This window comes from Palaemon carinicauda, chromosome 26 (assembly GCF_036898095.1).
Source record: "Palaemon carinicauda isolate YSFRI2023 chromosome 26, ASM3689809v2, whole genome shotgun sequence".
Classification (NCBI taxonomy): domain Eukaryota; kingdom Metazoa; phylum Arthropoda; class Malacostraca; order Decapoda; family Palaemonidae; genus Palaemon; species Palaemon carinicauda.
In genome coordinates, this window is record NC_090750.1 from 1,640,826 (window position 1) to 1,665,879 (window position 25,054).

Below are 25,054 nucleotides of genomic sequence, written 5' to 3' on the forward strand. Positions count from 1 at the left end.
CCCTTAAAAATCCTGACTTTTTATTTGATATACTATTAAGTCTCTTATATTATTTGCTGGTCTGGTTAACAATAATCTGAATTTGAATATCCTCTAAAGATAAAACTATATATTTATTGTTTTAGAAAATTTCTAGAAATATATAAGTATTTTCTTGGTCACTATATACACCCGGGAGCCTTTAGAACATTAGAGCATTTAGAGGAGTATATAGCTTAATCATGTCAATCGTTGGTGTTATAATAGTCCTTTTACTTGTTTTGGGTTTAAATCCAACCCTCCACTGAAGTCGAGTGAACTACTTCTCGGGCGGGTCCATATCAATCATTTAACGAAACATTTTCATTATAACTTATACAATTCTTTGATTGTAGCATCTTCCAAATCATACGATCTTGTGAAAAGTAATGTCTTTAGTTTCTTCTTAAATTCAATTGCTCCCTTTAGGTCCTTCATTTCAGTTGGCAGTTTATTATAATGACTAGGCGCACAGTAGCTAAAAGCCCTTTACCCAAATTTACTATTTGTTCTTGGTTCAGATAGCCTATGTTTGTCACTCATGTGTCTTATGTTGACATTTGTTTCTAGTTCTAGGTATTCCATTCTTGCATTGCACTTTGTAACAAAACTCCTCTTAATATCTTGACGTGTTTTCTCTCTTCAAATCTCCCCGTCGAAACAAGTCTAGTCAAATATATTCTCTACCATAAAATCCAAATAATTAAGATTAAGTCTTTAAACACCCTTAAGTGTGCTGAGTATACTTGTCTCTCGTATATCATAAATTCGATATCACTGAAATGTATTTAAATTAAGCGAGATATTAGGTAATTTTTTACAACCCCATCAAGATACCTTTGATTAAATCATATAATTCATTTACTCTTCTCATGATATTTTCGAGTTTTTAATCTAGTTCAAAGAACGATTTTTTTTTTAGTTTGATTTTGAGGAAAACTAATCAAGGTTAGAGAAGTGTTAGTCACTTTCCCTATCCAGAAAACCCAAGATTTCTTGCAAGGTATAAATGAAGGAATTCGTGTGTGTGTGTGTGTGTGTGTGTGTGTGTGTGTGTGTTTGTAGATTGCCTTACCTTATGTGAGACACGGGCTCTTGCCGCTGGGCAGCCCGTAAAAAGGAATTCGACTATCCTTAGCGATCTAGCGTTGGCTGTTTACATCCTTACTTTGATTTGGCTGAAGAATGTAGTCGTTAAATACGAGTGGATGATGGTTTTGTTAAGGTTGCATTAACCTCTCTCTCTCTCTCTCTCTCTCTCTCTCTCTCTCTCTCTCTCTCTCTCTCTCTCTCTCTCTCTCTCGAGTTTTACTTTTAACTACCAACTCTCTCTCCTATTCAGTTACCTCATTAAGTGACCTCAACATATATCTATCGTTTGCCAATAATTCACTTTCGAAATTGTAGTGTCCCAGTCAAACTAATGATGATACTCATCCTTATATTAATGTTCATGAGTTCAAAATTCCAAAATACGATTGTTAATAAAGTTCTCACCTTCATAGGTGGTCGTTATAGATTAAGGAGATGGTTAAAGAGATGTATAATTTGATAGTCTTTTGTTGGCCGGCAATGCAAGAGCCTGTGCCCTACATTAGATGGGGGAATAATAACTGAACTGTGCCAGATGATCTAGAAAACGAGAGAGAGAGAGAGAGAGAGAGAGAGAGAGAGAGAGAGAAGAATGGTCTCTTCGAAAGCAAAATAATGCAACTTTTCATGATTTCATGATTTTGTCCTGGAAGTACATTAAAAAAAAACAGTTTGCAGTCCTCAAACCCTTCCCCATATTTAACACTTAGAGAGAGAGAGAGAGAGAGAGAGAGAGAGAGAGAGAGAGAGAGAGAGAGAGGTGGGGGGATACGTGTCGAATTGATCACTGTAAATGTCCTTTGCATTAAAGTTTGGGAGCAACATTACCGAGGTATTTTTGGATGTTGACCTGAATTTTAAACCCGTGTATTTATTACCAATCCTCCTCCATATATTCAATAACAAATTCTCTCCCATGCTTGTTTAATGTAGCCTTATTTACGTTTTCGTTCGTATCAATTCACAAATCTATTCCCTAACACTTAAAATTTCGAAGCTTTATGTAACTTATACTTCCATTTAACTCATTCATTGGTAGTTTGTTGTATATAGCTTTTTAAACATTATTTTATTCCTGCTACTTAGGATACAGTTTGATACTTATCAAATTTTTATATACGAGCTAACTATTGACAATAAACTTTCTAGAAATTATACTGTAGTGCCCTGCACCTTGTGATCAACGAGGAACAGGAAACCTGGTTGTTGTTGAAGTAGTAAAAAAGTTATAAGTGAATTAATAAAACAACTTTAAAGTTTTATCTTGGGAAATGAGTTTCCTAATGCATTTGTTTTCCATTTTTAATTTATTTCTAATAATCATTTAAGTTACCAATGCTGTAACAAAGCTCCCCTCTCTCTCTCTCTCTCTCTCTCTCTCTCTCTCTCTCTCTCTCAATACTATAAATGTTATTTTATATAGAATGACTGTATACAATGATGGATAAAATTACTAGAATATTAATTAATTTTCTTTTTCAGAGGTTGGACACACTCATCAAGAAGATAAGAATCTTTCGGGGGCGTATTTCAAATGCCCTTCTGAAGACCACAAGACTCCAAGAAGATAATCAGATAATCAGATAATCATCATAATCATCATCATCATCATCATCATGCAGGTGCCATATTCTAAGGAGATGGGCCATCATGTCTTGCCCATCCTCTCTCTTTCCAACTCTCTCCAGCAACCGAGCTACTGATATACACTGCAGTAATTACAGGTGAGTGGTTAACTAAACAATATATTTTTTGAGTGTGTGAGAACATTAAAAGTCGGACATTCCTGCTTTTCAAGCTGTTGGAGTTTTATTCAATCTTAAATAACTTTTTAAGACTACACTTCATGTTTTGGTTAAATTCTTCCCCGCCAGTCCCAAATGTACATCCTGTGTCCAGTGTCTAAAGATCAATTGTTGTTGTTATGATGATGATGATTATTATTATTATTATTAGTAGTAGTAGTAGTAGTAGTAGTAGTAGTAGTACTAAGCTACAACCATAGTTGGAAAAGCAAGATTCTAAAATCACAAGGGCCCCAACAGGGAAAAATAGTCCAGCGAGAAAGGAAATAAGAAAATAAATAAACGGTATAAGATGCAATGAACACTTGAAATGTTTTAAAACTATTTACATCATTAAAACAGGTTTTATTCCTGCATTCTGTGCTCTCTCTACTGATAAGATACACTCATTTGCTTGTAGTATAGAAAATTCTACTCCAACTTCATCCTGGCTTATGCCTCGTCTCCCATTTTCAGACACATCTCAACAAGTACTTCCCAGATTATCAACACGGCCACTTTTTTACGTTTATTAACTTTATCCAAACTTTTTTTCACTTTCCTCACTTTATAAAATTACCCTTTCAATATGTAACTAACTCCCGCTACTTACACAAGGCCACTTGTATTATTTTTTAATCTTGTATTTATTGCACTTTTTAAACAATACAACTTTAATGTTCTTCCTTTTAACATACTGTTCCTCCTTCCTTTCTTTCTTTTCTTTGTTTCTTTGTTTGTTTCTTTCTTTCTTCCTTATTTTTCTTTCTTTCTATCTTTCTTTTTTTCCTTCCGTCTCCATGATTTTGATCATTTCTGTTTGCAAAACATGACCAAAGCACTGTCTTTTTAACTGAGCCTTTGACGCCCTACTATTTTGACTGTCTGTAATAAAATATCCAATCCTGTCTCTTCTCGTCCCTCTACATATCCATTTCAACATTCATATTTCTACCATTTCCATTTTTCTATCTTGGACCTTCGAAATCACTAGTGTGTCAGTCTCCCAAAACCATTGCAGATATAATGTCACTTATATTAAACATTCCTTTAACCTTTGCACTGATCCCCTTATATTTGTATAGTTAAGAGTCCATATCTCTATTTGTTAATTTGATTCTAGATACAAAATCCAACTTTCTTGATGTCATCTAATCTCAGCTTCACTGTACCCAGTCTATCTTCTACTATCCATAGAAATGATCTTTTTATCTGCTTATATAATGCCTTGATTTTCAAGTGTTTGGCTCCACATTTCTAGCTTTTGAGTTTGCCCAAACAAATTTAGGAGATAAGATATTCTCTGGGGAATCTCTTCTCTTACGTCTGATATAATGATTTTCAGCACAAGGTCAAAATCGTAGGGACTAAGAGCTATTCATCAGACTAAATTTTTCTGTACTTCTAACAGCATTCTTATTTATGGTGCTACCTTTACATACCATATCCCTTCTTTCTATACATTTCTCTGCTATATTGGTTGATTAATTTGGTAGTTAAGATCATATTTATCTAAAAGCTGTTTATCCTATGAGAGAGAGAGAGAGAGAGAGAGAGAGAGAGAGAGAGAGAGGTATTTTTAATTGCATGATGGAATTATTGCGAAGCTTCGTTGCCACATTCTCTCTCTCTCTCTCTCTCTCTCTCTCCTCTCTCTCTCTCTCTCTCTCTCTCTCTCTCTCTCTCTCTCTCTCTCTCTCTCTCTCTCAAAGAAAATAATTGCTAAAACACTGAAAGCTTATTCAGTCCCAAAACCTATTTGAAAATACGATTTTATTCCTAAAATACCATCGCTGATCAAATTCATTTGAATGAAATAATTATTTTACTTAAATTTTAGTTAAATTGTTCATAATACCTCATTAGGTATGGCATAACTCTTATTATAAGTACTACTGGTTCCTCGTCTGTGTTTTCGGTTTATCAAGCAAAGGTTATTACTTGTAGTTTTGCTCAAGGTGGGAAGGCGGAGAAACACGTCTTCGATGTTTAAAGGTTTAAAGGTCACTCATGAATGGCAGAGGCAAGGGACAGTGACATTGCCTTAGAGACTGACCATACAGTATATACATATGATCAGCCCCCAATCCCCTCTTCATCTAAGCTAGGACAAAGGATAATTCAGCAGGTTGACCTATAGGCTCCCCCAAACCACCCTCACCCCCTTCCTTAGCTCACAAGGATGGTAAGGTTACAGCAATCAAAGAATCTAACGAGTTTGAGCGGGACTCAAACCCTAGTCTGGCGTTCACCAGTCAGGGACGTTACCACATCGGCCCCCTCAACCCTGTCACCTAAATGTAAAGATAATTGTTAACTTACTTTTTGAGGTGTTTTTTTAATGTCCAAAATGAGGATAAATACTTTCATGTGCAAATTACCTCTAGCATTTATTTGTGAAGCAAAACTGGTTATGAGTAATACGCAAGTTTCTTCAGTACACAAAATCTTGGTTGATGATCATCAACCAAAGTTGTTTTTGTGTTGAATTAAACCTGGACCCACTTCTAAGTGGGTCCTGATTTAAACTATTTATGCTTCGGTTTTGGCACGTGTGTTCATTTTCTTGTTCAGTGGAGACTTGTTCTTTTCGTCTCGTAATAGTTAAAATGTGTACCATATCATAGAGGGAATTGGGATTGAAATTTCATCGTATTGATTCTTATAACTCTTTGAGAAAAAGTTGAATATGTATATATGCATGTAAATATCAACCCCAATGGCATTTAATACCGAATTCAACCTTGGGAATGTATATCCACTGGAATTCTTTTATGGTAATAGCTTCTGGCTGGGCAGAGATTTGAACCTAGAGGTAGGGAGATATATTCATGTATGTATGTATGTATGCAGTACCAACACCTATTATGTTTGAAGGCCTATTGCATGCTTATTTGTTGATCATTGTAATAAGTCGCAGCTAATTTGCAACCAGGTATGAATCAGTGTTAAGTCGTAGGGGGGAGGGGCGCTGTGGGTGGCTCCTTGTGGGGGGGGGGGACTGTGGGGGGCTCCTTGTGTGTGTAAGGGGGGGGGGGGCCGTATTTCAGGGGTGGTACTAATGAGTGGTCAGTGTGTGTGTGTGAAGGGAAATGTTTTTGGAAGATATAACTTAGGAATCAAATTTATATACATTATATAAATTAAGTCGTACAAAAAAGATCAAATTGGAAACCCTAAATTTAGCTTCGGTGTTCTTAATAAGCCCCACGTTTAATGAAGTCGTGAAAGAAAAAATCTATTGGTAATCCCAAATTTAGCTCCTGTATTTTTAATATGAGCCCCTTTATTGAATTGTGCTGTAAACTCTTGATTTATTTATCTACTAAGCGTATTAGCTCGAAGCAAATATAAATACTTTGCTTAACCATATTGATATATTAGGTTACTTTACATTAAGGAGTGTTTCCTGGTTCTATCACACACAGGGGAGACCTTCGATCTAAAGGACCTACTAATCTTAGGTGTTTAGAGTATCACAAATACTATTCCGTGTTTATTTTCAAATCCATATATTATCGAAGCACTCTGGAAACGGAAAAGTCTTCATTTTCTTCTTGAAATCCTTAATATGTTCAGTCTTTCGAATGTCTAGTGGGAGCTTATTGTATTGTCATGGGGCCGCATATTTTAAAGCTATAGAACCTACTGTAAAGGTTTAAAGGTCGCTCACGAATGGCAGGAGCAAGGGTCAGGGGCATTGCCCTCTCGAGCAGGACTATGCCCTAGAGACTGACCATATGTACATATGATCAGCCCTCTCCGCCCAAGCTAGGACCAAAGAGGTCCAGGAAATGGTTGCTGATGACTCAGCAGATAGACCTATAGTCTCCCTCAAACCACCCTCCTTAGCTTACAAAGATGGTGAGGTTGAAGCGACCAAAAGAAATTGACATATATCTATATTCCGATAACCTAAAACCATCTGTAACTATTCTCGTGTCTACTCAATTTATTGGCAGCGGCCAAAGTAAATTGACATATATCTTGGTTCCAATAGTTTGGAACCATCTGTAACTATTCTTCTGTCAACGCACTATGTTGGCTGCACAATATGTAGCAATTCTCTTAGATATTTTGGACGTCCGGTTCTGATATCTTGGATCATAGTACAAAGACTCTATTCTAGCTTAATAGGCAGTCAGTGTAAATCAGTTGGTATAGGAGTGATCCTTTCTCGGGGTGGGACCCCTTTTTATCAATCTTACTGCTCTGTTTACTATGTTTTGTAATATCTTGAAGTTTTCATTTGAGTAGATCCTAACAAAGCGAGTTTCAATAGTCAACATAGGAAATAACACAGGACTTATCATAGTGTCAGTTTGCCTTACTCCTGTAGTGACGTATTATGACGTCATTGTGACGTAACACCGAAAATGACGAGTGAACTTGTCCCAGGGTTGCCAGGTTGGCCTATTTCTGGCCAAAAATACTCAAAATTTGTCCTTTTTTTCGTGCTAGATACCTGAATTTGTCCTTTTTGAAATTGGTTACCTTTAAATGCTATATTTTTGGCCTTCTTCTACTATTAGGTTGGCCTTTTAAAGCTACAGTTGATGAGACGTTGGCCTTTTCTCAACTGGAAAACCTGGTAACCCTGACTTGTCCAGTGTAGGTCAATACAAGCCGGACAATCGGTTAGCGGCTGTCCAAAGTTATTTCTGTTTAGTTTTGGAAAAGACGGAAGTGACGACCCCTGTTATTTCTCATTAGCCGAACTTGGTGGTAAGGTAAAGTTTATTTGGTTTTGAATTGAAGTGTTCGAATAATGAATTATTCTTATAATCCAGGATTCGCCTTTGGTCTTATTCAATGTCATTTAATTCAATGTGATTTGAAAATCGACTGTGTCGAATTTTAGTATAAGTTAATATTTCGACTTCAGATGTCCCTGCAATTGGTTTGGTCGTCTGGTGGTATTGATAAACGGTTAGTCTTAAAAACTCATTTATAATTGTTATTTTAACTAAGCCAGTATTTTAATCGTGGACGATAGCTGGGCAGAAAGGCATTGCGTAATTTGTAATGGCCATTGCAAAGGACCCATTTTAAAAGCTAATACATTACATGCATTACGATCTCCAAAGTCAGTTAGACTTAGTGTGTCTCAGTAGAGAACTTATAATAATTAAATTTAAATCTGGCAGTGGGCACAAACTATGGTAAATTCCAAATGCAATATTCTACTTTAAAGACTACTTTCCTGGACAAACCTTCTTCGCTACAGGACCTACAAAATCAGTTTATCGTATGTATTCTTAGGTATTTTGCATATCACACTGCATAAATGGTGTTTGTCAAATCCTCATTATCAAGGCGTTTAAAGAACAAGGAAGTCCTCAGTTTCTTGTTAAATATTTCTCATTTATTAGTTTTCGAATATGAAATATTTTATAACAAAATGAATTTTTATATAGGCACTATCTAAGATATCCTTAGTATACATGGTCCGTAACCTTTGCAATTTCTTGAATTCACTCTATAATTATCCACTTTGTTCCACTAAGAGCAGTTTATACATTTTATCTACTGTGAATTACATTCCTTAGTGGTGGGATTTCCTGAACATTTCCCTCATATTTTATGATCAGTATTGAACTTGGAATCTTTTTTCAAGGAGTCCATACCTCTTGACAGCTCTAGAAGATCACATGCAACCTATTCCGGATGTTATAAGTACCCTATTGCAACATAAGTATATCCTGTAATGTATCTTAATTTCTTTTTTTCAAAGTTCGTTTTTGTAACTAATAAAACCTTTAACGTGAAGGTCATTCCATAGCGCCCGGCCTATTTGTAATTTAGTAAATCTCCATTGTCTAGTCTTAAACGATCCCAGTACTGAAACATCGACCCAAATTAACTTTTTAACTCCTATTATCTCAAACACTGCTATTGGATTTAGCAGTTCTTGTTATTGTTTTTGGTATAAATTTCCCTTTGAACCAGCTGTCTCAAATAAGTTTCCATTGTAATGATAAATATTTTAATGCTGCTGAAAGGATATTCATGAAAACTGGGTTGTTGGAGGGTAGTTAAGCATTTCAGTGATAGATTGGTAAGATACTAAACTCTATCACTATGGGGTCAGTCAGCCTTTCTCATAGGCTTGAAGTTTATTCCCAAGTCGCAGTAATCTGTGTCATGTTTTTCAAATTCGTTCTCATTTTGGTTTGTGGTGGCTACAAAACACTGCGTTGAATTCGAATAAAAGGGAATAAGATACGTCAAAAGCAGCCTTTTTCCCCAGCAAAGAAATATAAATTTATTTTTCTTTTTATGTAGGAGAGCCTACGACTTTGTGATTTTCCGTAATATGCTTGAGCAATTAGGTTATAGTTAGGTAATTCGTAAATTCCTTGGGAAGATTGTGGGAAGTCGTGTAGTGTAGGGGTAAACTATCATAACATTAATGCTTTCTTTTGGGATATATACTTTTTTAAGGACGGAAAGGATTTCTTCAAGGGTCAGAGTCGAGTTGGTGGGTCAAGGATTGGTTGGGGAAAGGGTTTTTGGAAGGTGGGGAGGGAGTAGGAGCTTGGGAAGAAGATGGTTCGGTTGGAATGAGGATATCTGGAATCTATTGTCAATGCAGCAGTTAGCAAAAAAAAATCTGGTAGGTCCCTAATTTCAAATCGTGCAGTCTTCCACGTCTTGGTCGGCTAGCAAATAGACGAGAAAAGTTATGATAAAACTGAAAATTGAATTCAAATAAAACAAAGACACCAACTGTAACCATGATATCTATAAAAATCAAAGGAGATATTTCTTCTGGAAAAAACTTATCTAGTTGTAATTCGTAATACTCTCCGAACGAATGGAAGCCTATTAATAGGTTAACCACATCCATGGTCACATTCAACATGACTATGAAACTGCAGTGCAATTTTCTTTGTAATTTGTGAAATTTTAACTAGTGCAGTAAGGTAAAAGCGCTTCAGTTGGGATATTCCGCAGTGCTCTAGTTACCCCTCATTTTTGGCCAATAGTTTATTGAGGTGTGAATTTTGATTTGCTTAACAAATAAACATACGCCTTTTAATAGTTTATATATGATATATCTGTTTTAATGTTAATGTTTTTGAAATATTTCATTTCAATTGTTCATTATGTCTTTTATCATTTATTTATTTCCTTATTTCCTTTCCTCTCTAGGCTATTTTTCCCTGTTGGATTTGGGCTTATAGCATCTTGCTTTTCCAACTAGGGTTGTAGCTTAGCTAGTAATAATAATAATAATAATAATAATAATAATAATAATAATAATAATAATAATAATAATAATAATAATAATTTGTTCGGGCTATCATGGATATCTTGTAACTAAATAGTTTTTATGCCTGGCAGTAAACTCAGCTGTTGACATTAGATATTCAACTAGTAATAAGTGTCTTAAGCTTGGAAGGAGTCATTAAACTATCATGGGGAAAATTTAGTTCAAGTACAGTAGTAGGAAAAAATGGAAATGTTGCTAAAATTTCCTTTCCAATTCTTTCCAGAACTGCGGTCCAGTTGGCTTGGTACGGTTTTCATATACCCTGAAGACTGAAAGAGGACACAAAGGCTGTCATGCAACAAGTTGAGAAATTGCTAAAAGAACTTGAATCCAAGTTAAGTATGACACCATCAAGGGTGAACTGATGCTTTAAACTTCGCTTGAATAGTGAAATTTTCGGTTTAAGGTTCAAGGGTGAACTGATGCTTTAAACCAGTGGTTCCCAAACTATCTTACCTGACGCCCCCTTTTTGCTTCCAGTACACCTGTACGCCCCCACTCCTCTCTTTTTTTATATATGAAATGATTCTTACATTTATTTCTTAGCATTGTACAGGAAAAAAGATTTCTGTTTGTATCACATTTTAATAATGAAAGCCACTCAAACAAATAATAGTACATTCCAGTAACTAAAAACGAAACATTTGGTTCAAAGTGAGCGAAAAAAAAGTTTGAACACGCCCCCCTTGTATCGTCCTCACGCCCCCCTAGTGGGGCGCTCCCCCCAGTTTGGGAACCACTGAAACTAAGCTTGAATAGTGACATTTTCGTTTGAAGGTTCTGTGCTTTTTAGAAGACAGGTTAGATTTTGGGCGTTTAGTGCTGGTATGAGGTTTCTCAATCATGTACAGAACAATAATAGATTATGCTGAGTAAAATAGCAGATATTTAAGATCTTTTTGTCTCTAGAAATTGGTTTTCAATTCAGTGAAATTTATTTATTTTTTTCTTTTTTCTTAATTTCAAACTGGAGTGATAGGCCTCATAGGATTCACTTAAGCTGTGTTTGATCAAAATATAATAAATTTTTGGTTCATGCTCCTTTTACTAATTCCTGGAAGTTGGTAAGCTTTGATTAAATTAATGAATTTTTTGTAAAAGATAAAAATTTAAATGCAAATGCATTTTTAGTTTAATTCTATATCATCGTTTAGATATTAAATAATAGTCACCTACTTTTTTGGGACGACAAAACTTCAAGTTTACTTTTTTGGCAAAATTTTCCGAAGAATTAGTGAGGTACAGTAGTAAAAAAAAATAAAAAATAAAAATTGATGAAATGACCTTTTCAATTCTTTCTCGATTTGTGTTCCAGTTTGGTATGGATGACACTGAACCCTGGAAGCCTGGAGGAGGTGCAGACGTTGATGTTCCAGAAGTTGAAAGTTTTTAGTCTCCTGTCTTCTGTGAGAGCAGAGTTAAGTATGACACTTTCAGTTATCTAATACTGTAAACTTCGTTTGGATGGTAAAATCAGTTTTAAAGTCTTGTGCATTTTAGAACCCAGGTTAGATTTGGTGAGATTTAGTACTAGGGTTAAGATACAAGACTACAGACTAGGGATGTGTGCGTTTTAAAACCCAGGTCAGATTTTGGGCCATTTAGTACGAGGGTCAAGTTACAAGACTACAGACTAGGGATGTGTGCTTTTCAGAACCCAGGTCAGATTTTGGGGCATTTAGTACGGGGGTCAAGTTACAAGACTACAGACTAGGGATGTGTGCTTTTCAGAACCCAGGTCAGATTTTGGGGCATTTAGTACGAGGGTCAAGTTACAAGACTACAGACTAGGGATGTGTGCTTTTCAGAACCCAGGTCAGATTTTGGGGCATTTAGTACGGGGGTCAAGTTACAAGACTACAGACTAGGGATGTGTGCTTTTCAGAACCCAGGTCAGATTTTGGGGCATTTAGTACGGGGGTCAAGTTACAAGACTACAGACTAGGGATGTGTGCTTTTCAGAACCCAGGTCAGATTTTGGGGCATTTAGTACGGGGGTCAAGTTACAAGACTACAGACTAGGGATGTGTGCTTTTCAGAACCCAGGTCAGATTTTGGGCCATTTAGTACGAGGGTCAAGTTACAAGACTACAGACTAGGGATGTGTGCTTTTCAGAACCCAGGTCAGATTTTGGGGCATTTAGTACGGGGGTCAAGTTACAAGACTACAGACTAGGGATGTGTGCTTTTCAGAACCCAGGTCAGATTTTGGGGCATTTAGTACGGGGGTCAAGTTACAAGACTACAGACTAGGGATGTGTGCTTTTCAGAACCCAGGTCAGATTTTGGGGCATTTAGTACGAGGGTCAAGTTACAAGACTACAGACTAGGGATGTGTGCTTTTCAGAACCCAGGTCAGATTTTGGGGCATTTAGTACGAGGGTCAAGTTACAAGACTACAGACTAGGGATGTGTGCTTTTCAGAACCCAGGTCAGATTTTGGGGCATTTAGTACGAGGGTCAAGTTACAAGACTACAGACTAGGGATGTGTGCTTTTTAGAACCCAGGTTAGTTTTTCTGACATTTAGTACTAGGGTTAAGTTACAAGACTACAGACTAGGGATGTGTGCTTTTTAGAACCCAGGTTCGGTTTTTCTGACATTTTGTACTAGGGTTAAGTTACAAGACTACAGACTAGGGATGTGTGCTTTTTAGAACCCAGGTTAGTTTTTCTGACATTTAGTACTAGGGTCAAGTTACAATACTACAGACTAGGGATGTGTGCTTTTTAGAACCCAGGTTAGGTTTTGTGACATTTAGTACTAGGGTTAAGTTACAAGACTACAGACTAGGGATGTGTGCTTTTTAGAACCCAGGTTCGGTTTTTCTGACATTTTGTACTAGGGTTAAGTTACAAGACTACAGACTAGGGATGTGTGCTTTTTAGAACCCAGGTTAGTTTTTCTGACATTTAGTACCAGGGTTAAGTTACAAGAGTACAGACTAGGGATGTGTGCTTTTTAGAACCCAGGTTATGTTTTGTGACATTTAGTACTAGGGTTAAGTTACAAGAGTACAGACTAGGGATGTGTGCTTTTTAGAACCCAGGTTATGTTTTGTGACATTTAGTACCAGGGTTAAGTTACAAGAGTACAGACTAGGGATGTGTGCTTTTTAGAACCCAGGTTAGATTTTGTGACATTTAGTACTAGGGTTAAGTTACAAGAGTACAGACTAGGGATGTGTGCTTTTTAGAACCCAGGTTATGTTTTGTGACATTTAGTACCAGGGTTAAGTTACAAGAGTACAGACTAGGGATGTGTGCTTTTTAGAACCCAGGTTAGATTTTGTGACATTTAGTACCAGGGTTAAGTTACAAGAGTACAGACTAGGGATGTGTGCTTTTTAGAACCCAGGTTAGGTTTTGTGACATTTAGTACTAGGGTTAAGTTACAAGACTACAGACTAGGGATGTGTGCTTTTTAGAACCCAGGTTAGATTTTGTGACATTTAGTACTAGGGTTAAGTTACAAGAGTACAGACTAGGGATGTGTGCTTTTTAGAACCCAGGTTATGTTTTGTGACATTTAGTACCAGGGTTAAGTTACAAGAGTACAGACTAGGGATGTGTGCTTTTTAGAACCCAGGTTATGTTTTGTGACATTTAGTACCAGGGTTAAGTTACAAGAGTACAGACTAGGGATGTGTGCTTTTTAGAACCCAGGTTAGATTTTGTGACATTTAGTACCAGGGTTAAGTTACAAGACTACAGACTAGGGATGTGTGCTTTTTAGAACCCAGGTTAGATTTTGTGACATTTAGTACCAGGGTTAAGTTACAAGAGTACAGACTAGGGATGTGTGCTTTTTAGAACCCAGGTTAGGTTTTGTGACATTTAGTACCAGGGTTAAGTTACAAGAGTACAGACTAGGGATGTGTGCTTTTTAGAACCTAAGTTAGATTTTGTGACATTTAGTACTAGGGTTAAGTTACAAGACTACAGACTAGGGATGTGTGCTTTTTAGAACCCAGGTTAGATTTTGTGACATTTAGTACTAGGGTTAAGTTACAAAAGTACAGACTAGGGATGTGTGCTTTTTAGAACCCAGGTTAGATTTTGTGACATTTAGTACCAGGGTTAAGTTACAAGAGTACAGACTAGGGATGTGTGCTTTTTAGAACCCAGGTTAGGTTTTGTGACATTTAGTAATAGGGTTAAGTTACAAGACTACAGACTAGGGATGTGTGCTGTTCAGAACCCAGGTTAGGTTTTGTGACATTTAGTACCAGGGTTAAGTTACAAGAGTACAGACTAGGGATGTGTGCTTTTTAGAACCTAAGTTAGATTTTGTGATATTTAGTACTAGGGTTAAGTTACAAAACTACAGACTAGGGATGTGTGCTTTTTAGAACCCAGGTTAGGTTTTGTGACATTTAGTACCAGGGTTAAGTTACAAAAGTACAGACTAGGGATGTGTGCTTTTTAGAACCCAGGTTAGGTTTTGTGACATTTAATACTAGGGTTAAGTTACAAGAATATAGACTAGGAATTTTAGACGTGTGTTGAGTAGCCTAAATATTATTAATATAATTGTTATTATTGTTTTTATTATTACTAGCTAATCTACAACCTTAGTTGGAGAAGCAAGATGCTATAATCCCAAGGGCTCCAACAGGGAAAAATAGTCAAGTGAGGAAAGGAAATAAGGAAATATGTAAACGATCTGAGAAATGATGAACAATCAAAATAAAATACTTAAAAAAAGTAACATCAAAGCAGATATTTCATAAACTACAAAAACTTATATCAGCCTGATATCTGATATTGAAGATTTATTGTGTGTAGATATTGGTTTACCATTTTGTGAGTATTTTTTTTTTTCTTTTTTTTTTTAGGAAGTGGAGTCTTTTTAGACTAAAATTTAAGTGATGGGACTCACTCAAACTGTATTTGATCAAAGAATCATACATAGTTTTTTGCTGTATGATTTTTCTTTTTAGTAAATCCCGTTAGTTGAAAAGCTCAGATTAAGTTCATGGTTTTTTTGGTTTTAGAAATTGTTTTAAACTCAAGTAAGTTTAGAGTTCTATACCTCTGTTTAGGTATGAAATTAATTATCCTCTTATAAACCTTTTATATGACAAAACTTTAATCAACACGTTTTTGGTGAAAGTGTTCATGTTAGTGTGTGAAGCTGTAAATCATTTAACAAGTTAAAATGTTATAGTAGGTGGTTAGTGATGTCTGTGCGCTGTGTGTGGTGTACTGTAGGTGCTAATTCAACATAGTATGATTATTTTTAGCAAAGGTCTCTCTACTCATATTTGTGTGAATTCACTGTTGAAAACTTGATATAGGAACTCGAGCACATCTTTTTTTTTTTTTTTTTTTTTTTTTAGTTAAGATATCCTGATTTTTTTGTCCTGAAATATTCTAATTTCTTCGCCAAAATAGTTTGTTAGTCTTCCGAATATCATAATTTTGGTGGCTAAAATTATCCTAATCATTCTGAATCTTAAAAATATTTTACTTTTGGTGCTTAAAATATCCTACTTTTGGGGCTTAAAATATCCTACTTTTGGGGCTTAAAATATCTTACTTTTGGTGGCGTAAAATATCCTACTTTTGGGGCTTAAAATATCCTACTTTTGGTGGCTTAAAATATCCTACTTTTTGGTGGCTTAAAATATCCTACTTTTTGGTGGCTTAAAATATCCTACTTTTGGGGGCTTAAAATATCCTACTTTTGGGGGCTTAAAATATCCTACTATAGGTGGCTTAAAATATCCTACTTTTTGGTGGCTTAAAATATCCTACTTTTGGGGGCTTAAAATATCCTACTTTTGGTGGCTTAAAATATACTAGTTCTGGGGGCTTAAAATATCCTACTTTTGGTGGCTTAAAATATCCTACTTTTGGGGCTTGAAATATCCTACTTTTGGGGCTTAAAATATCCTACTTTTGGGGCTTAAAATATCCTACTTTTGGGGCTTGAAATATCCTACTTTTGGGGCTTGAAATATCCTACTTTTGGGGCTTGAAATATCCTACTTTTGGTGTTTAAAATATCTTGCTTTAGGGGTCTTAAAATAACTTACTTTTGGGGGCTTAGATTATCTTACTTTTGGGGCTTGAAATATTTTAATTTATTGTTCTTAAAATATCTTACCTTGGGGTGCTTAAATCATCCTACTTTCTGGGGAATAAAATATACTACATTTTGGGGCTTAAAGTATGCTAATTTTGGGGTTTTAAGATATCCTAATTTGTGTTCGATAGAACTGGTCTATATCAAACATATTATTGCTTCAAAAATTACTGAAAACTGTACTAAATTTGTGCATTATAAATCTTGATTAGTAATTTTTTATGAGTTCCTATTAACTTTTTTTTTGATTTTCAGGTTGATATGGATGCTTAAAACCCTTTAAATCCTCATTGTGAAAAACTAATTGAAATAGGGACAACTTCCTACACCCAAAATCCAATGGCCTAATATGGTGTTCTAGAAGTTCCACTTGCTCTGCTCCCACTGAAGGACTTTACTAGGAGAGTCCAGATCCCACAGGACTAATCCGGGATAGTCCTTAATGTACATCATCCTCTTGATTAAGGGGTATCTACTGTGATTCAAGTTTTGAGTCTTGGATGGTGTGCTAAGTTATATTTCTAGCTTTCTAATTTACCCAAGTTCTTGGATTTTTAGTTTCATCAATTTAGTTTCTATACATTAAATTTTTAGTTAGATTTTAGTCTAGTGATATCCTGAGTATGTATTTGCTTAATCCAGTGGACATTCAAATCATGAGATCCTAGAAGCATTTTTTTTTTTTTTTTTTTTTTTTGACTTTTAAGAATTGAGTATTTCTAGTAAGATTTGGAAAACATCTATGAGTAATAAAAAAAGGTTTTAGTTTGTAATCTATATAATGTTTAAAGTTCAGGAAATAGGGACATGTTCGTAAATTAGTTGGGAAAATGTCCAACTGTAGTTTTATTGCATTAGGAATTAATGGGTTATATAAGATTACTGAACTACCCTGAGCCAAAACCTTCAGTTGGTGGAAATAATGTTTTTAAATACATAATTTAATTTTTTATGGCATTTAAATTAAGCTGCTTTAAATGCTTGTTTCAAGGTATGTTCTAGTATAGCCTTTCAATTTTTCTTTCTGTCCTATAAATTTAAGGTTCCTTAACACAAATCCCTTCCAAGTTTCAATAGTATACCTTGGATAGTTGATCTACCACATTGTATTGTGAATTTTATGAAGGATAATAACTAGCTAATGTATTTGAAGCAATTTGAAGTTTAAATACACTATTGGTCCTATATTTAAAAATCTAGAGTAAATATTTCAATGTCTAATTTGTATAAAAACTTATCCCTCTTTTTATTCTTGAAATTGCAAGATTTAGTATTTGATTAAATGTCCATCCTACTTCCCCATCTTAAATTCTCTCTCTCTCTCTCTCTCTCTCTCTCTCTCTCTCTCTCTCTCTCTCTCTCTCTTTCTTTCTCTCTCTCTCTCTCTCTCTCTCTCTCTCTCTCTCTCTCTCTCTCTCTCTCTCTCTCTCTCTCTCTCTCTCTCTCTCTCTCTCTCAGTATATAAGTTAGTGACTAGAGTGGTTTATAGAAGATTCTAGAAGTATACTTTGAAAAAAACGTATAGAATATAAGTATATCAAACAGTAACTGTCCACGTTTTTCAGATATTAATTAGATATTGTTAGAGGAGCTTAAATTTAAGTTTAGTCAAGATGGTTTTAAAACTTTGTGCTTTTGGGAAGGTCGAAAGGATGATTTGTTGATTGGTATAGATTTAAATACTAAGAATTGTAATAGGTCTAGAACTTTGCTGGATAATACAGAATAGTGAACAGTTTTAGGTGATCATTGGCAGACGAGATGGTTAGGAGAAATTTTATGTGACATGGCTAGGAGGACTTTGGTGTGAAATGGATAGGAGAGCTTTGCTGTGAAATGGTTAGGAGAGCTTTGGTGTGAAATGGATAGGAGGGCTTTGCTGTGAAATGGTTAGGAGAGCTTTGGTGTGAAATGGATAGGAGGGCTTTGCTGTGAAATGGCTAGGAGGGCTTTGGTGTGAAATGGCTAGGAGGGCTTTGGTGTGAAATGGATAGGAGAGCCTTGGTGTGAAATGGATAGGAGGGCTTTGCTGTGAAATGGATAGGAGAGCTTTGGTGTGAAATGGATAGGAGGGCTTTGCTGTGAAATGGATAGGAGAGCTTTGGTGTGAAATGGATAGGAGGGCTTTGCTGTGAAATGGCTAGGAGGGCTTTGGTGTGAAATGGCTAGGTGAACTTTGGTGTGAAATGGCTAGGTGAACTTTGGTGTGAAATTGCTAGAAGGGCTTTGGTGTGAAATGGCTAGGAGGGCTTTGGTGTGAAATGGCTAGGAGGGCTTTGGTGTGAAAGGGCTAGGAGGGCTTTAGTGTGAAAGGGCTAGGAGGGCTATGGTGTGAAATGGTTTAAGAAAGCTGGGGTGTGAAATGGCTAGGAGGGCTTTGGTGTGAAATGGCTAGGAGGGCTTTGGTGTGAAATGACTAGGAGGGCTTTGGTGTGAAATGACTAGGAGGGCTTTGGTGTGAAATGGCTAGGAGGGCTTTGGTGTGAAAGGGCTAGGAGGGCTTTAGTGTGAAAGGGCTAGGAGGGCTATGGTGTGAAATGGTTTAAGAAAGCTGGGGTGTGAAATGGCTAGGAGGGCTTTGGTGTGAAATGGCTAGGAGGGCTTCGGTGTGAAATGACTAGGAGGGCTTCGGTGTGAAATGACTAGGAGGGCTTTGGTGTGAAATGGCTAGGAGGGCTTTGGTGTGAAAGGGCTAGGAGGGCTTTAGTGTGAAAGGGCTAGGAGGGCTATGGTGTGAAATGGTTTAAGAAAGCTGGGATGTGAAATGGCTAGGAGGGCTTTGGTGTGAAATGGCTAGGAGGGCTTTGGTGTGAAATGGCTAGAAGGGCTTTGGTGTGAAAGGGCTAGGAGGGCTTTAGTGTGAAAGGGCTAGGAGGGCTATGGTGTGAAATGGTTTAAGAAAGCTGGGGTGTGAAATGGCTAGGAGGGCTTTGGGGTGGAATGGCTAGAAGGGCTTTGGTGTGAAAGGGCTAGGAGGGCTTTAGTGTGAAAGGGCTAGGAGGGCTATGGTGTGAAATGGTTTAAGAAAGCTGGGGTGTGAAATGGCTAGGAGGGCTTTGGTGTGAAATGGCTAGAAGGGCTTTGGTGTGAAAGGGCTAGGAGGGCTTTAGTGTGAAAGGGCTAGGAGGGCTATGGTGTGAAATGGTTTAAGAAAGCTGGGGTGTGAAATGGCTAGGAGGGCTTTGGTGTGAAATGGCTAGAAGGGCTTTGGTGTGAAAGGGCTAGGAGGGCTTTAGTGTGAAAGGGCTAGGAGGGCTATGGTGTGAAATGGTTTAAGAAAGCTGGGGTGTGAAATGGCTAGGAGGGCTTTGGTGTGGAATGGCTAGGAGGACTTTGATGTGAAATTTCTAGTAGGGCTCTGGTGTGAAATAGTCAGGAAGGCTATGGTGTGAAATGGTTTAAGAAAGCTATGGTGTGAAATGGCTAGGAGAGCTTTGGTGTGAAATGGTCAGGAGGGCTATGGTGTGAAATGGTTTAAGAAAGCTATGGTGTGAAATGGCTAGGAGAGCTTTGGTGTGAAATGGTCAGGAGGGCTATGGTGTGAAATGGTTTAAGAAAGCTATGGTGTGAAATGGTTAGGAGAGCTTTGGTGTGAAATGGTCAGGAGGGCTATGGTGTGAAATGGTTTAAGAAAGCTTTGGTGTGGAATGGCTAGGAGAGCTCTGGTGTGAAATGGCAAGGAGGGCTATGGTGTGAAATGGTTTAAGAAAGCTTTGGTGTGGAATGGCTAGGAGAGCTCTGGTGTGAAATGGCAAGGAGGGCTATGGTGTGAAATGGTTTAAGAAAGCTTTGGTGTGGAATGGCTAGGAGAGCTCTGGTGTGAAATGGCAAGGAGGGCTATGGTGTGAAATGGCAAGGAGGGCTATGGTGTGAAATGGTTTAAGAAAGCTTTGGTGTGGAATGGCTAGGAGAGCTTTGGTGTGAAATAGCTACGGGAACTTTGATGTGATATAACTAGGAGAGCTTTGGTGTGAAATGGCTAGGTGTTTGGTGTGAAAGGTTAGGAGGACGTTGGTGTGAAATGGCTAGTAGGGCTAGGATGTGAGTATGAAATAGTTGGGCTTTGGTTAGTATTAGTATTATTCCTCATCTTCTCTTAAGCTACATGAACATACCTTGAAATCAACTTTGAATTTCGAAAATGACTCGGGGGGAGTATTTTATAATATCTTGCAAACGGGTTCGAATTAGATTGTTCACTCTAATACATAACTAAAGTTTCAGAGTTCCCATTCCCACTCCTTGATCCTACCCCCTCCCAAATTAGAAAGATTAAAAAAAAAAATAACTAGAGGGAACGTTCATATGACTGAACCTTCCTCCCCATCTACCCCCTCCCTCTTCTGGTATCAGTACTTGCCATATTCCTCACCACTGAAAGGCCAGAGGGCCCATGAAGTATATAACTTGCTTTTGACTAGAACCACTGTTCATTTAGGCTGTTTATGAGCTTCCCATGTACGGGACTCGTTCATTCTTTTGCTGGTTTAATGAGATAAAAAGATTGTTAACTTGTTTATGTTGTATTATCAAAATGCTAGACCTTGTGCTATGATAACATGTTCAGTCCAATTTGATTTCCTTGAAATCTTGTCAGGGTAGATTCTGTCTTGTCAATTCTAGTCATGATAATAATTCAGTAAGGTTGAAGGATCTTTAAAGCCTCAAATGATTTTGAATTTTTAATGTTTCATGCTTTTAAATTTTTTGAAATTTAATTTAAAACTTTTTAGAAATCTTTAATCTTGAATTGTAGGAGATTGTAATGTCATATTGAACAGGTTTCTGCTATGTACACACTATAATTGTAGTTTCAAACTAAATCAAATTTGTCATGTATTGTGTAAATTGAGTTGTGAACAAATTTCTGTCAAGATAGTGATTTAAAATGTCCAAGAATATGAGTTTTCAATGTTAATTTGAAATTAGTAACTGTAATGTTTCAAGTTTATGTCAATGAAAATCAAAAGATTGGCGATATTAATTAATTTAGTTCTAAACTTTTAGATAACTTTCATAAAAAGTGTTGACATTGTCAGTCATGCAGTCCAGTGCTTTCCATTACACTGAGATCCCCGAGCCCTCTAAAAAGGGGTCCAGCTGGGATTATAAATGTCCCAAGATATCTGATTCCTACTGTTTCTGTTCATGACATAAAGAAGGGACAAAGAACTGCTGAAGTCATTTTAGAAGAAATGTGTAATGCATTCTTGAATATATTGTTGGTGGTATAGTTTTAGTTGTTAGTAGGGAGTTACTGCCAATGTTGATAATGGGAATTAAGGGATTATTAAAGTCATTGTTTGTTTAATTCAGGATCAGGTACCCTAGTTTAGGGAATATTTATACAGGTCGTAATTCAGGGTTAAATTGTAATGGTTCAATTTGATTTAGTCTACTCTGCTATTGGTTAAGTATTTCTAAAATGTATGGAGGATTTGGCAAATGGGTCCAAACAGAAATTTGACTTTTTGAGATTAGATTGTATATACGTACTGTTATACTGATGTACAGGAATGCATCTTGTGTAGTAATTTACAAAAAGTACCTGCTCCAAAGTTATATTTTTTTGTGCAAGGAAACTTTATAATTCATAAATGTTAGACATAATCTGATAAGCCTCTGAAGCTTGTACAAAATATCAAATCAGAGCATTGGTGTTATATTGTAATAAACTATATAACTCGCCAATTTTTTTAATTTTACTAACACTTGAGATTTGAATTTACAATTTAGGTTGTTTACGTGTAACAAGATCAAAGCTCTTTAATCTTTCCTGACAACTAAAGCCAAAAACTGTTAAATTTACTAAAAGTTTGATACTCTCTGATCTGCTTATGCTAAAGTCCCTTACTTATAAATGCTAATATATTCAATGTCATAATCTGTTGATTAAACTGTTTAAAACTTTAGTTAACTTACGTCCATGTTGAGTAAATGTAAAGTAACTTGATGTAATCTAAAATTAGAGGTTAGTCCATTAATATTCAAAGCACTTTGATCAGTTTATGTAAGTACTATAGGAAAAATCCTGAAAAATCGGTTTTCACCGATTTTAATGTCTTGATGTTTCTTTTAACCAGTGTTTAAATTTCCTACAAATTAGCCACTAAATCTTTATTCGAAACTTGCAACTTTTCGAGTTAAGTTGAGCGTTTCAGTAGTTTCAAATTGATGTGAAGTACAGAAAACCTTTACTGATTTGGTTTAAAAGTTTTGAATTTCAATTAGTTGATTTTGATTTAGTTAATAACCGGCGGAATTATCTTTAACAAAATGGTAGTAAAGATTATTCAAGTGGAATTATAGTTTTCTTTAAACAGGATACACTACAGTTTTTAAATGTCTGCGCTTGTATTAATTTTAATGTAAATATTACCGTAATCTTTAAGTAACTTGAGGGGACAAGAAACAGGCCAGTTTCTCACTATGTAACTACATACGCAAATTTTTATATATGTTATTTTTATGGTTGTTTCACGCCAGTACGCTCTGAGAGTGCACCACTTAATGTTGCTGCTCTACCACTTAAAATTAAACCTTTGGATTGAATTTAGGAATTAATTGATGCAGGACAATGCATTCCTTGTACATCAGTAAATTTGTAACAAGCAATGAACAATTGGTTGGATGTCTGGTGAAAGTGTTACGAGGAGAATCTTGTCTATAGAAAAGAGTTATAGTTTCTTACTAGTTCTGTCTTTAGTGAAAATGAGTTTAATTGGGTATTGATTGTAATATATCTGCGTAAAGGTTTTCTTGGTGAGACACACATTAGATTTTCTCGGGTTAAATCAAGGCTAGCAAGTGTCTGTGTCTCATGTTAACACCAAAAATTTTAATCCAGATTTATACTAAATCATAAGATATTGAGTTTAAATATTGAGATTAGGGTAAACTTTGTTCTGTAGGCAGCTCTAAAGGTTTATACTATTTCATAAAGGACAATATTAGTTGGTTTCCTTGCATAATTGGCCAAAGGTGAGTTTCAATTCAAAGCTTTTTGAGAATAATTAAAATAATTCAGGTGCCTAAATTTATTTCATACTTGAATCGTAGATTTTAAAGGATTTCGTAATGAGTAATTGAAAGTATATATGAAAAAGCCAAGTCACCGGTTAATTGATTTAAAGTAATTTCACTTATTTTTTAATTAATTATATTAAGATTAAATCCAAACCGTTTTTCAATAGTAGCTTAACCAGTAGCTCACTTTACCAGATTGGTATATCCTAATTGTTTTTATCTATAGATTGTCAAAATTATATTACGTTATTTTATGAATCTTTTAACAATATGTTCACTTTTTACGTGGCCACAATTAGATGAGGTATTAGGCAAGGTGTTGAGACTTAAATATGCATATATAAAAATATTCTTTATTAATATGGACAAGCTTAAGGTTTTTTAACGCAATTCGTTTATAAGGGACAAGTTTCAGTCTTATGCTTTTACCATAAGCAATGAAATTTACAAATGATACCTAATGTATAAGTTACTTTATAGTTATGATTTTTTTCACGTTTCTTTTCATAAATAGAATTAATTCTTGATGAAAGAATAAAGCCATTAGTTCACGCTACTGAAATATAGACACTTTGCAAGTCTTGGGATTAATTCTTTTCAAATCAAATTTTAGTTATCTTCATTACTCGTGATAGTCAAAATCAATTGGGCCCTCTCTAGGATTGCTGGAGATCGTCCACTATCCTTAACACTACGGATAATTTAACAGTTAAAGAGGAATATTATCATACCTATGGATTTTTTACATTGCTAATAACCTTATCAAACCACATAATGGCCTGATATAATTTCCCTAAGTTTTAACTTTGACATTAATTTTATGATAAATTTCTGATAATGAAACCCAAATTAAAATTATATTTCGCATAATTTAGTTTAATGTAACATTTTCCAAATTATTAAAAAATCTGCTGACTATTAAGATGGTAAATACGAAGTTTATAATGCCAAAGATATTCTATTAAAGGTAGACTGACTTAAAAGTATTCATATAAGAGGGGATGATTCCAAATAATTCGACATCATCTTAAGCTTGTTGATAGTTTATGGTTTAATAAGAAGAGATGTTCAGGAGCAGGTAACATCAATTGAATTTATAAAGGGCTGGCCAACAGTTGGTGGTGGTGGTGGTGGTGGTGGTGGTGGTGGTGGTGTGTGTGTGTGTGTGTGTGTGTGTGTGTTTCATACTGTAGAATAATTTTCATCAAGTAGGCCTACTGATCGATTAGTTAGTTTGCCTGTATGATAGATACAAGTACAAGGTAATGTGACACTAAGGTAAAAATCTGTGTTTGGTAGGTAAGCCTTACTGTTAGTTTAAGGATTGTCAGGCTTTGTGCGTAGGCCCATTATTATTTTAAGGGTTGTTCAGCTTTATAAGTAGGCCTACTATTAGCTTAAGGGTTGGTCAGCTTTGCAGGTAGGCCTGTTGTTCGTTGAAAGGGTTTTCAGCGTTGTTGGTAGGCCTACTCTTAGTTTAAGGGGTTTTCAGCTTTCTAGGTAGGCCAACTGAGAGGTTAAGGGTTGTTTAGGTTAAAATCTTAAATTAGGTTCTCAATACGTAGCTTCAAAAAGGGGTCTTATTTGAGAATGTATTATACATGGAACTAAATTGACTTTTGTGGTCCACGTGCAAGGTTAATGTGTACTTCGGTCCGATCTGCCTATCTGCTAGGAGGAGTAGTAAGGATAGTCAGGGCAGTGGTTTGCACGTGTCTTCTCCTTTACCCGACTCAATCATGCACATGAAATAGGACGGATGAGAGAC

The 25,054-nt window shown here is 36.0% G+C and overlaps 1 long non-coding RNA gene across 1 annotated transcript; it reads left to right on the forward strand.

The window, feature by feature from the left end:
* Positions 1–2,717: 2,717 nt before the first annotated feature.
* On the forward strand, positions 2,718–16,947 carry LOC137620106 (uncharacterized). Its single transcript, XR_011039983.1, has 3 exons — positions 2,718–2,834; positions 10,394–11,587; positions 16,516–16,947. It is a non-coding gene; the product is annotated as an uncharacterized lncRNA (long non-coding RNA).
* Positions 16,948–25,054: the final 8,107 nt, after the last annotated feature.